This window comes from Artibeus jamaicensis, unplaced genomic scaffold, assembly GCF_021234435.1.
Source record: "Artibeus jamaicensis isolate MK-2021 breed Jamaican fruit bat unplaced genomic scaffold, CSHL_Jam_final contig_2377, whole genome shotgun sequence".
Lineage (NCBI taxonomy): Eukaryota > Metazoa > Chordata > Mammalia > Chiroptera > Phyllostomidae > Artibeus > Artibeus jamaicensis.
Window position 1 is genome coordinate 39,717 of NW_026521496.1, and position 12,091 is coordinate 51,807.

The following is a 12,091-nucleotide window of genomic DNA, read 5'->3' on the forward strand; positions in this document are numbered from 1 at the left end:
GAGGTGGAGAAAGGCTGGGAGGAGGAGCCCAGTGAAGCAGAGTCAGAGGGACTGGTGGCTCCAACGAGTGTACAGCCCTGGGGGGAGCCGGCGCTCTAGGCTGGGAACCCGTCAGCCTGTCCCCCCACCCCCACCCCAGCCCCCGCCCCGCTTCTCCCGCGCCCGCCTGATTGCCGGCCCGCGCCCAGGGGCCTGCTACACACTGAGCTGGGGCCGCCGCTCAGGAACACTAGGACCGGGGGCGCCACTTGTGGCGAGCCCGACGCACCTCCAGACTGGTCCCCCACGCCCGGGATGCCGTTCTACAGGCGCACAGTGGTGCCCCAGCGCCTGTGCCCGCGCAACCCGCCACAGCCACTGACGGAGCTTCGAGACGTGAGCCACCTGGCCGCGCTCAGCCTTCTCCGGCAGCTCGCCGACCTCTGTGGCCACTCTCTGGCTCTGCTCGAGGACCTCGAGGGGCACCTGCTGGCCTTGGGGCGCCGCACCGACAGCCTGGTCCTGCGCACCGTGCGCCTCCGTCGCCGCCTTCCCTGCCGCCTGCTTGGCCCTGAGGACGACCAGGACCAGCTAGGTAATAGCGCTTGGGCAACTCGCGGCCCCTCGACTACCCCGCCTTTGGGGGCGCCAGTGAGCGCCTGCTTAGCACCCACCCCTCCCCCCTCCCTCCCCGCTCCACCCCTTCCCTTCTCTCCCTTCCCCTCAGGGAGTAAAGGGATCTTGTTTCTCTGACTCCCCACCCGCTGCTCTCCCGGTGGAACTCTCTGCTCCTGGACCTGGGGGCATCCTAAGTGGACCTGTGCACTCCTGGCTCCCCACCTCCTCGGGAACTGGGGCGGGGGTCTGGGGGAAGGCGGAGGTGGGAGCTGCTGAGTCCTGGACAGCTTCAGCGCCGCCCCCAGGCCCGAGGCGCCCTCATCTTCGCGGCGTCGGGAACCAAATGGCCGCGCTGCTGGCGTCTTTGCCTCAGTCCAGGAGCCCAACCGCTTCTGAAAGCGCGCCCCAGCCGCAGGCAACCTACTTGACTGCAGGGGACTAGCGGCGGTGCCTGCGGGTTTTAAACCTGTGCAACTTTGCGCTTGAGTGTGATCGCGGCTCGCACTCAGAGGAGTGTCTTGAGCGCCCACCCGCCTGCTTCTCCCGAGAGTTTGGGCTGCTACACAAGGAGTGGCCAGAGAAAGGTGGGGGGGGGGAGAGACTGGCCCCAGCTTCATTGATCCCCTACCCACAGATTTTCTTGAGAGAGCCGTTAAAGCTACTGTCGTCGGCTTGTGATTGTTTTAGGAATCAGCCATGCTTGAGAAACCGAGCGATGTCCTGGCTGAGTACGCAGGATCCCTGAGAGGGAAGGAGGGCAATGCAAACCCTGTCCTTTACTATTTTGGGCCCTAACACTGGGAATCCTTTATCCATGGAAATGCAGTGATCGCTTAGAGTGTGGCCTTTTGCTGAAAGCAAGGGGACTGAATGTGCTGAAAATGCTGACCACAGCTGGGCATGTCAGGTATCAGGGCCAATTGGCACCACCAGAAAGTTAGGAGAGTGGTGCAACGTGGCCAGAAAGTTTCAAATGGGGGTAGAAGATGGCTACTAACTGACTTTTTAGTGCAAGCCTCCAGCTGTCTTGGGAAAGAATCATCTGGGTCAGCTCCTATACATTTCAGATCCCATCTTGCCCCTGCACCTTCCAGTAGGACAGGAGTCAGAGGCCGTAGCACTCCTTCAGAAAGGTATCTGACCTCTGTGGTAGATGGAGGAAGGCACTGGTAGAGAAAAATGAACTAGATTCTGTAGGAAAAGGAAGGTGGAAGATACAGTGACTGCCAGATAGAATGTAGACACAGGACCAGAAAGCTCTGCATGGCAGGGGACCAGGAAAGCTGGGGCCCTAGTCTGATTAGTTTTCAGTTAACAAAGAGGGTAAGAAGGTCATTATTGTTTTTGTTTTTTTTTTTTGCTGGGGTCCCACCGACTACCAGGATTAGCCTAGGAGAAATCTGATAAGTTAGTTTGGGGAAGTTTTCAAAATCCCCACACAGCTTGCAGAGAGTCACCTACTGAGTTTAGCAGGTTAAGTTAAGGACAGGGAGGAAGCTCTGTGCTTCCAATTTGTACCCTTCTGCCTGCTAACTGGAGAACCTTTTCCACATGAGGGAAAGCCTGGCTTCACCCAGTCACCTTGAGACCTAACCCTTTCCAGTGATCTGCTGGATTAGAAAAGAGATAGCTTTATGCAGTGGATATCTTTTAAAAGAAAGGAGGAATTCTTAGGATAAATTGCATTGGTTTGATTTCTTTGAAGTTTGTAAGAGTCGGGAGAGCAGCCACCTCTCATCTCTGGTATGGACACTTGCCTTTGAGAATGCATGTCTTTGGGCTCAGAGGCACTGAGCAATCTGCTGCATACATGGAATACAGCTACCTTACTTAATTAGACCAGAAGTTCTCTGGTTTTCCATTTTCTGGTCTAATGCCCTACCCTAGACTCCCCTTGAGGTTCCCACTGCACACTTTTCTCTTCAGGAGCTTTGAGTGTATAGCAATGATCTGAGCATAAATGTCAAACGCAAAGAGAGTTGGGAGTATAATCAGTGTACCATCTGGCTATCACCTTGTCACTCTGGCATAAGCTTCAACAAGTTGTTCAGCAGGCTGTATATTTGACCCCCCCAAAATACCCTATGTTTTAGCAATTGTCAGGTCTTGCCCTTTTTTCTTCCCTGTGTCTTTTCCTCCTAGCACCCCAACTCCTTTAACGACTATTTTGCTGGTAGTCAGCACTCCAGGCCAGTATTTTACCCTATATATCATTCTCTATCTAGCTGGATTCCCCCTCAAATTCTTTCTGTACCTAATTCTTTGACTGTGGAGGCAGGAAAGACCTGGCAAGGAGAGAGGAAGGTTTGGAAGTAACATGGCCGGAGTGTATGACACCTGACAGGCCAGCAGCTTGTAGCATTCCTGCAGAGACAGCTTGGTTGCCACCTACAGACTGAGTAACGGCAAGTCAGGCTGGCCCATAGCCTTCAGTCTTTTGGCGACCAGACTAAAGGTTGGCCTGGGGCCCTGGGAGGCAGAAGGGGAGGACAAGGAGAGGAGAAGGAGAGAGACCGAGGGAGAGAAAGTTGATGCTAAAGGAGTCCAAAGTGCTCCTCTACACAATCAGGGGTCATGCCCCCACCATCTTCAAGGTTACAAGGGTAAGTCTTGGGCTGGGCTGGTTGCCTGGCAACACTCTCTCCTCCACTTATGGCTGTTCTTTGGTAACTTGAACCCCTTTGAGACTGCCCTAGAGCTCTTATAACTGTTATGGGGTGGGGGTTGGGAGGAGAAGAGGGTGTGCTACAGGACTGCATTGGACTCCTCTGGTTGTGGATCTGTGGCTGCTGCCAAACCCTTACCACTGCCCTCCCAATAACTTGAATTTTTCTCATATTTGGTTTTGCGTGTGACTTGTTTTATTGCATTTGTGTCCTGTACCTTGTACTCGTCATCTCAAGAGTGGCATTGTCAAAACCAGTGGGAAATAGCTCCCTGCCTGCTGCCATATGCTGAGTGAATCCAAGCTTTCCAATTTCTCCCTTGGAGATCTTTTTAATGTTTGTAGGTGCTTGGATGATAATTACAAATGCAATCAGACCATTGGCCTAGAGGTATAATATCTCCTGTGTGAGCAAGGAAGTCACTGAAGCACTAGACAATCCTAGGTATGTTTAATAACACTGGAGAGTGATCATACTACCCTAACCCATGGAAATTGCTGTGGGAAAGATGCACTGTTCCTCTTGCAATTATTTTGGCTTGAATACAACTACTTAGGATCAATGGTGGAAACTTCCTCTTCATATTTATATCAAATTCCTGTCTCTTGATTTTCCAACTTTATGGCAACTCTGGTTCCAAACCATAAAAGACAATTGGTTTGTTTATGTTTAAATCATAATTCCAGTGAAAGGGGAAAGTATTGTAAATCTCTCTGTATGCTGGTGAGAAAATTAAAACTGCACCTCTAGACTGTGACCAGTTTACCATTTCAGATGAAGAGTCTTAGACCCTAAATCAGACCATCATTGCTCCTGAGGAGGGGACATGGCCTACTTGAGTCAGATAGAGTAGAGGGAATTTGGAGGACTTGGAACAGGCACTATGCCAGGGCTCACTTTGTCTCTGTCCTACACTTGAGACAGTGGCATGACAGAGTGGGCAGGGGGAGTAGGCCCATTTTCTTTCAAATACCATGAAATTTCTGGTTCTATTCAAGGTATTTCCATGTGTTGGAATGTCTTTCCAGGGAATTTGTACACCAAAATGTCCACTAGAATATCTTCCACTTTAGAAACTAGAAAGTTAATCTTCTTTTTTAGACACATGAAAGGCTAACGTGATAAAAGGTGTCAGGATGATAGAAGAGTAGAGTAATAGGAGAAGATTCAAGTTATGGTTCTTTGACCTTTATGAAGTTGATTAGGTGTCAGGAGGAAAATGATGGATTTAAATCATCTGACCCTATGTTTCTCTGGCTTGGCCAAAATCTTGACTGCGGAGTCCCAGAAAAATGGAGGGACTTGTCCAAAGGCACCGAGCTGGATAAAGATCTTTAGTAGCCCTAAGTGCTACAAAGATTATAGTGTCTCTCCATATGTAATTGCAAATGAAAGTGATGCAAAACCTTCAAATAATGTTATTTTTTTGAAATTATGCAAAGTTCCACTTGTCCATTGAAATTAAAATGGCTTCTTATTAAATTCTTGAATTCTCTCTTTTGTACTCCTATTGTTGGTGGCATAGGTGAGTACTTAATATGTCTATTGGTGAATGTAGCACTGGCTAGGTCACATAGCAGGTCAGTGGCAGGAGTCCATGATATAGAAACCAGACCTTCTGACATCCACGGTGGTGCTCTGCCCTCTGCAGTGTGATAAGTTCGAAGTCAGTTGTTCATTGAAAGTCAGTGCCCTGGCATTTTTTCTGTAGTTGGAACTTATCCAGGATGAGAAATGACTCCTGCTACTTTTGGGAACTGTGAGATGCTCTAAAGTATAGGGCTCCAGTGATTTCTGCAGTTGGGACTTGGGGAATGAGCTGGAGGTGGAGGGGAGGAAGGAAAGTCAACCGTAGAGAATAGATGTGGGGCAATAGGCTTTCTTAAAACAGCCTCCTTTAAGTTTTGAACGGGACATAGTTTTGGGAAAATAATCTTTAGGTGGGGAAGAGTGGCTGGGCCAGTGATTCTGTTCTCTGGAGGGTACCTGGGTTTTTTCACTCATAATCCTTTTGTCATCTTTATATGAGGGCTCTCTGGGAAAAGTCCAGCCATTGTTAATATAACTCGAATGGTTTGTGCAACATCACAAACCATTTCTCCTAGAAGGAGAGTGGACTAAAATGAGCATGTGTGAATAATGACAACTTCACTGTTCTAGTCAGCAGGGGTGGTAGATACCGTTGAGTGAGCATGTGTATGGTGTGGCCGCGGCATGCAAAATAACTGAGCAAGTAGAGCAATAAATCTGCATCAAATTTTGCGTGAAACTCAAACCTTCCTCCACAGAAACTATTTGGATGATTCATAAGGCCACAGCAATGGGCAACCAGTGATTGGCAGCTTCATCATGACAACATGCCCACTCAGCACACCCTCTCTGTCTCATGCAGAGGTTTTTGTGAAACACCAGATCACCCAGGTGACTACAGTCCAGATTTGGTGCCCCGTGACTTCTGGCTTTTCCCCAGACTAAAATCACCTTTGAGAGGGAAGAGATTTTATACTGTCAATGAAATTCAGGAAAATACGATGGAGCAACTGATGGTAATTGGGAGAACTGTGTGAGGTCTCAAGGTGCCTACTTTGAAGGGGACTGAGGCATCATTGTCCTGTGTACAGTGTTTCTTGTATCTTCTTCTGGTTTTTAATAGCAATGGCTTGATACTTTCTGGACAGACCTCACATCTGCTAGTCTCCCTTATAAAAGGCTTTTAATTCAGTTGTGGACACTCCTTGTCACACAAGCACATCATGGCCATTTTCTGTTATTATAGCAGAGCCTTGTTGGCATTTCCAAAGGCACTTTTAATAAAAACCAAGGGGAATGAGAAAGTAAAATTATTACCAAAAATTTACTTAGCATATACATTTTAAAGTATGGATTTGTTATTCAAAGCTTAAGTAGCTTAACAGGCTTATAAGCTTTGTTGCTGTTTATTTTCAGATCATTACTTTCTAGCCTTGAAGACAGGGTAAAATTTTATCTGGACCCTGTCTCTTTCTACCCTGTCACCCTCATGCTGGGTGCTGGAGACTGGAGGTAAATCAGACCCAGTCTTTTCCCTCAAAGGGCTTCCAGTCTGCAAGGGTTGGGGAGAGCTGATAACCAGAACCAGGATGCTGGTCCACACCCCAGAGGATTTTCCATTCAGTCTTGTTTGGGTTCTGTGGGTGGAATTTGGCCTTTTAGAATCCCCTATGGTAAAATCAGAAATAAAAACAATTATAGAATGCTACTGTGAATTCAGTGATGTGATTGCATGAATTTGTAGATTTGAAATTGATGACCTTATCTTCATACATAGGCAGGGCAGGGCTTACTCAGTAGATGGACAGTGCTTGGTGGATCTCCAGACTTATGGCTTCTTGTGATAACTCCATGGTCCTCTGGAATCTTCTACTTTCAGTGAGAACCACTGGCCTAACTATCTTGGTTTCAGTTGTCATCTCTTTCCTGCTCTGCAGAATTCGATTATTTCACTTAGATGAACCCTCACTGAAGTTTTCAAGTTAGAGTACACTGGATGGCAATATCTTAATGGACAAAGCTATGCTAATAATGCCACAAATAGGAGTTGTATTGACTAAGTGTTTACACAAGCAGGCTTGCTGCAAGGTTCTTTGTGTGTGAGGCAGTGGGTCTGATTGTGTGCAGTACCACTAGACATCTGTCCTTTAATGTAGGAGGTTTGAGCCATTGGACAGCATTCTTTCCCTTCCTCATCCTCTTCTTCCATTCTACTCTCTGTCTTTTTCTAAAATGTAAACTCCTCAAGGGAATATAAGCTTCTTGAGGGCAGAGAACTTTATCTGTTTTGCTACTGTATCTCCAGCTCCCAGAGTAGTGTTTGGCAACTAACTTAGGAAATACTTATTAAGTGCAATTACTCCTTTCTTTCTAGCCATCACACATTTTTTGAGCACCTGATTCTGGGTCTGGCCCTGAGCTGGTTTCTGGGGATATAGAGGCAAGCTGGAGTGCAGCTCCACAGTCCAATGGGGAGATCATCAAATCATCATACTGCTGTGGAGGCAAGCCTGGGAGTCAAGGGAAGGCAGATGAGATACACCTGAAAGCCCGGAGGGTTGGAAAAGCTTCCAGGAAGATGTGTTGTCTGAGTTTTGAAGGATGATCTTGAGCCGGCCAGTTGAAGAAGGAGGGGGAGGGAATTCCTGGCTCAGGAAGTAGCCTGTACAAGGCCCCACTAATGTGGGGGAGGAACTGACTCAAGTGATTCAGGAGAGGGGCAAGGCGCCTCCTGACTCAGAATAAACCCTTGGGGTAGACGTGGGGTGGGGAGGCCTTTACATCCTGTTTGCTGGCCAAGGAGGTGGATCCTGGAAAGTCTTGGGAAGGTTAAAATGAAGTCGTAATAGTAATTGCAGATATTCTTGATCCACATTCAAGTTTTTATTTTCCTTGGTCAGATGAAATTTAGGTGACCTTGGCCCCTCCCTGATTTGCAGAGCCAGGTTGTGGGCCCTTCCAAGAAGTCCAGGGCAGGAGGGCCTCCAAGTCTCACAGTGAGAAAGAAAGAGGGAGAGAAAGCAAGAGTCTACCTGTCTATATGTCCCTGGCTGTGTGTATCCAGTTGTACTTTAAAGCTAAATATATTATTATTCATACCCTGGCTTTTTTATGAGGGGATATTTGCCTGTCTCTTTTATTTTATTTTATTTTTCTTTCTACATAGCATAGATTCTTAAGAATTGTGTGTAATTCATCTAGGGGAAAATCAGAAAATTATTTTCCCTTTGGAAAATGGACTGAAAAAAAGAGATGGTTTAAAAAAATGATTCAGCTGTTTTATTTTAACTGAAATCACTTGCTTCTGAGAACAGTGTAATTAACTGCCTGGCAATTTATAGTCTGACTCCCAAGATCTGCAAAATAGCCAGACTTACATTATCTTTTCCAACTATCAAGCCTTCAGGAGAGTGAGGTGTCCATCAACAGGCCTTGGCTTTCTCTGCTCTGGCAGGAGGCCATGTGTCACAGTTGTCAGCAACAGTGGCATTGTTATATGTTGTCCCCCATGACCTAGTAATTCCACTTCCAGGACCTTGTGCTAAAGAAATAATCAGATATTGTGGGAGAAATTTTTTAGGATGTTCACTGCATTTTTTGGTATTTATATCAACCAAAAAGTGAAAATAACTTAAACATTCAATAATAGGGGTGTGGGTATATAAATTTTGACAGGTCTGTGCAATAGAATACTATACAACTAAGAAAATTTATGCTCGAAAGAAATATATAAGGATACATGGAAATGTACAAAATAATGCTAAGTGAAAAACCAGGGTATAAAATTGCATGTAATACAATATTATCCAAAATAAAGCACACACGCATAAAAAAGAAACTGGAGGAGTGTATGCCAAAATGTTAACAATGGTTCTTTAAGAGCAATAACATAGTAACAATTGATAGCATTGATAACTAGGGTAACAATGGCTATGTTTATGGGATTATGGGAGTGGATTTTTTCCTTATACCTTTCTGTAGTTTTCAAAATTTCCTAAATAAAAGGTACAACTTTAATAAATAAAGAAAAACCAATGAATGATATGTTAATGAAGAATATCTTGAAAGTTAGAAGCAGCAGCTCTGGGTGAAGACTCACTTGTCAAGCGCTTATTAGCTGCCTCATGTCTCTGAGCTGTAGTCCCTCATATGTAACAGGGGGTTAGGTTAATGCTATTTAGTTCAGAGGACTGTTGGGAAAATCCAAAATAATGCATGTAAAACACCTGCACATACGATCATGCACACAATCACTAAATACTAAGAAGATGAAATTCCACGAAGCTTTTTGAAATCTCTAGATGGGGGTACTTTCAAGGCTAAGTTATAATGAGTGTGTTTCCTAGACATCTCTGAATTGCAGCCATTCTTCCCTTTTCCAAAACATGTAAAGAGTGCCTGCTTGCCCCCAGAGGAGCAGCATTTAGGCTTCAAGGCTGTCAGCTCATCTCTCCCAACCCAAGGATTTTCCTTTCCTTTGACTCCTCCCTTCATTCTCCCCCACCGACATCTATTCACTGCCTCGCCAACCAAGGGGGGGGGGAACATTCTTTGGAACTGAAGCCGAGGTACCACCGGGAGTCCTGGAAGCTGCGAGATGTTTGTTGTCACAGGGAATATGTGGTGCTGGCGGACCACAGCACCCCCCAGGCTGGGACTACACAGAGGGGCTTTAATGAAGCAGCACAGGAGAGATTGTAGGCCGCACAGCTAGGCAGCATCACCTGCCTATGGGGAGAGCTCTAGTCCAGGTGTCCTACTGGCTCTCTGTTTACCTCTTCCCTCAGGTTGTATGGCTCCTACTTCACTCACCAGTTTTACAGAACCCACATGGTTTGAGGTTGAAGAAACACCTTTATCTCATGAAACTTATGGTGCCTAAGGTTGTTTCAGTGACACATTTGGCAGTTTGCCTGAGGGTCCAATGGGCCTAACCCTCACTAGCAGGGATATGGAGTGAGTAAGCCCTGATCTCAAAACCAGGCAGCCTCAAGGTCATGGGAATACCTTGGTAGTGTCTAACACATGCCTAAACCACCAGTCATCTCCCAGGGTAGAATCCTTAACATTGCTTGTCTGATTGAATTTTTCACTTTTTAATTACATACGGCCAAAAATAGAGACCCTAGCTGCAAATCTGAACTACTCAGAATGCTTAAAAATTACTAATGCTGTGGCCTCACTCCATTGCAAGAACCAGAATTTCTGGGGAATGAAGCCCAGGAGTCAGGATTTTACAAAGATCCCCAGGTAATTCTAATGTGCAGCCAAGGTTGAGAACCATTGTTAAGGTAAAGGCTAAAGCTCGAAGAGAGCTGTCTAGGGTTTTCCAAATTTATTTAACCACATAATCCTTGAAAATTTATAATTTATTTGTGGATAATGGACATGAATTATAATTCAGACGTAGATTGAAATAAGTGACAAGAGCCATGTTACCAGGCATCCAAAGTATAGGAAGTGCTTCCTGGAGCACAGACATGGCTTTCCATGTGACAGTGGCTTTTTGGGGAATCTATCTTTGAAGGTGTCCCTGAAGTGGCAGCAGGTAGCCCCAAATGCTGCTGTCCAGAGAACCAGGCATCCCAGAAAGTGGGGTGTGGATATTGAACCTGAGGGAGAAAGGGATTCTTCATAGCTGATGACCTAAAGTGATTCTGGTATAAAAAGTTACCAGGTGTTGAAGGGCTCCATGCTATTGTTCTGTCAGATAAAGATGGATTGCCTGTTATTAAAGTGGCCATGATAATGCTCAGAGCATGCTTTCTTGTTTTTAATTTTTTATTTATTTATTTATTTATTTTTAATTAAAAATATTTTATTTATTTATCTTTAGAGGGGAAAGGAAGGAGAGAGGGAGAGAAATATCAATGTATGGTTGCCTCTCATGCATCCCCAGCTGGGAACTGGCCTGCAACCCAGGCATGTGCCCTGACTGGGAATCGAACTGCGATTGTGTGGTTCGCAGGCCCGCACTTAATCCACTGAGCTACGCCAGCCAGGGCTTTATTTATTTATTTTTAGGTAGAGGTAAAGGGAAGGAGAAAGAGACGGAGAGAAACATTGATCAGCTGCTTTCTGTGCATTTGGTCCTGACCAGGACCAAACTCGCAGCCCAGGCATGTGGCCTGACAGGGAATCAAACCAACCACCTTTCCCTTTGCAGTAAGACACCCAACCAACTGAGCCACAATGGTCAGGGCTCAAAGCATGCTTCGAGACCTGGTTTTTATCGACTTTTGCCCTTGCAGCAGACGAAGGGATCAAACTTGGACTTTCAAAAATTCAGAGTATCTGTTACAGAATACCTACCAGCTGGTTCAATTCAATCATTTACCTTTGATGGCGAGTTTCATAGCCAGCAGCAATGCCAATGCAGAGCTAATTGTCAGCCTAGAAAATGAACTTACCCCACTCTGAAGAACTGAGACAAGTTGTGGAAGTTTCTTAATCTGACAGTGGTTTTGATGTCCACCTTATCTTCATTATAACAAACACAATATCAATCCAACAATCTTTAGACCACAGCCATACTTGTATCCATGTACTCAAGAAAGGGCCCTCCTTCCCTTCCGTATAGTAAAGAAGGGGTTGTATAGACATAATCTATGGATAAATTGGTTGTTATCTTTTCTTGTATAAGTCATTTCTTATTTATGGAGATCTGGGCATACCACAGAAATAGTTCAGTCTATCATAGCTCCCTATGGTGTTAGTCCAGTCATCAAATCTGCATGAGATTCTATTCTGTGGGTCAGAATCAAAATGGTACTTTGATCTACTTGAGCCATGAAATGCTCCCTCTTGTACAATACAGCCAGGCCTAAAGAGTGAAGCAGACTCTTGTTATTGTAAATAACAACGAAAACATATTATTTTCATATTGTTTTATTTCTTTGCATTGGGTATGAGGAAGATAAAATGGCTCAGTAAAAGCAATGAAATTACTTTCCTGTGTATATATTATTTTGCAGTATAGATGAATATTACTAATTTATTTTGTTCTTCTCAGAGGGTGCTATTCTTTAATGAAAATGATAGGTAATAGTTTCCCCCACCACTCTGATTAAGCAATCAGTGTTTCAGTGTTTGTATGTTCTTTCTAAAATGTAGATGTGATTTGTTATCATACTCTGTTTCCAATATTGGTATGTATATAAACATGATAATATAGCCATTTTAAATACATGAGTATAAATAAAATAGTATTTTTAAAACTGTAAAAAAATAAAATATGTGACAAGAAATGGTTTCACAGATGAATTTATTGTAAGGCACAATAGTACCAAGTTATAACT

At 45.0% G+C, this 12,091-nt stretch overlaps 1 pseudogene; it reads left to right on the forward strand.

Moving 5' to 3' along the window:
- Positions 1 to 294: 294 nt before the first annotated feature.
- Positions 295 to 11,244, forward strand: LOC119049450 (ragulator complex protein LAMTOR3-like; annotated as a pseudogene).
- The last annotated feature ends 847 nt before the right edge of the window (positions 11,245 to 12,091 follow it).